General features: G+C 40.3%; 1 pseudogene; it reads right to left on the reverse strand.

The window, feature by feature from the left end:
- LOC107610673 overlaps nt 1–471 on the reverse strand; it is a 2,175-nt pseudogene extending 1,704 nt beyond the window's left edge.

Genomic DNA, 1,877 nt, shown 5'->3' on the forward strand with positions numbered 1-1,877 from the left:
AAAAAAAAAAGAAGAAAAACAACTTTGAAGTTTGAACTTTTCGTATATATTGCTTGAGAGAGAAGATAATCAAATAAATAATAAAATATTTTAAAAAAGAAATCGTCTACATCCTTCATCTATCTCCAAGCCATAGTTGTTAATTCAAAGTTCAGACAATAATGGTTTTGGAGTTCTAAATCAAGGATGATGATGATAATAATAATATACCTTGTTTATGTTCTGAGTGAAAGCACCACCTCCTTCAAGATTAGAAAAACTTCCAAGGTTGTTCATCATCTTGCTAGTGATGAACAAGACCAAAGGTGTGGTTAATCCATCTCCAATTGCCCCCAACAAACCAAAGAGCATGAAAAACCAGTCTTTGGTATCTGCATGCATGAAAATTGAACTTATTGACCCATTCTTCTTCTTCTTCTTCCTACTACTAGCCATGGCACCAACACTATTATGATTATTATCCACATCCATCACAAAAAGAAATAAATACACAGTAGAAGAGACTGAGCACTATAATACTACTACTACCACCAACAATAATAATAGTAGTAGTGATTAAGCACTTTGGGCAATTAATATTTGCAATGTTATGGTGAGAATTTATAGGAATTTTGAGTGAGTGCTTTGAGGGGTATATATGGCATATGGTATGTGGTGGGGGCAAATTAACAGAACAATTTTGGTCAGGGATAAGTGGGTGATTCCTTGATATATACTCAGCCATCCGGCTCACAGTTCAATCCAGAACTAGCCAATTTATCAACATGGCTCTGCCATATCCGGCAATAACTCAGCCATCCGGCTCATGGTCCAATCAAGAACCAACCATTTATCAATAAATATAGCCCTTCGGCTCATGGCATACACGGTACTTCCACCGCCATCCTCCATATCTCATATAATCATCTTTGATCATCATTGATCTTACCCTTTCCTCTTGCTTCACTCGCAAGTTACCACATCCCCTAGCTCCTTTCTCATTGCTAGGCATATCATAATGATTTAATACATAAGGGGTGAGATTGGAGGTTTAGAAGTATGAGATTTGGCTTTTAAAACTCAAAAATCAACTTTGGCATGAAAGCAGGGCCACGCGTACGCGCAATCCACGCGCACGCGTGGATGGCCAAAAATACATCGACGCGCAAGCGCCATATGCGCGAACGCGCGGGTTGAAAATATCCAAACAGCGCGCAAGCGTCAGCCACGCGTACGCGTGGGTGCTCTTGCGCCCAGGCACAAAACTGGCACAACCCTGGCACAACTCTCTGAAAAATAGCTGGGAATTTGGTGCAGCGCATCGACGCGCCCGCGCAACCACGCGCACGCGTGGATGGTGCTTTCTGGAAGAACGGCGCGTACGCGCCAAGTGCGCCTACGCGCGGAGGGTCGTTCTGCTAAAAAGTTTTTAAGTTAAAAGCTGCAGAATTTACAAATTCAACCCCCAATCTTCCGACGGACATAACTCTCTCATTTTAAATCATTTTTCACCCGTTCTTCGAACGGCATGGACATCCCGGGTCCAATTTCATTTCTAAACAAATTTGGCACAAAACAGAGATTCGTAGTCCGAGTTATATCCCATCAAAATATGCCCAAAAACCATGTTTTCATACAAAACCACAAGGTGCCATTTTCAAAACAAGCCATTTTCAACTATTTTCAAAATCAACCAAAACATGCCAATTTCAACCCTTTTTGAAATAAATCAAAATGTACCAAAATCAACATCAAGCCATCCTCAACTCATACATTGACACTTTACCAAAATTCCCAAAACCACATCCAACTATTTTAACACTTCTCAATCAAATGCCTAAAGGATAAACACAATATCATGTCATACATCCTTCCTCATCCCAATTTCCAATAATACC

Source organism: Arachis ipaensis, chromosome B08, assembly GCF_000816755.2.
Source record: "Arachis ipaensis cultivar K30076 chromosome B08, Araip1.1, whole genome shotgun sequence".
NCBI lineage: Eukaryota > Viridiplantae > Streptophyta > Magnoliopsida > Fabales > Fabaceae > Arachis > Arachis ipaensis.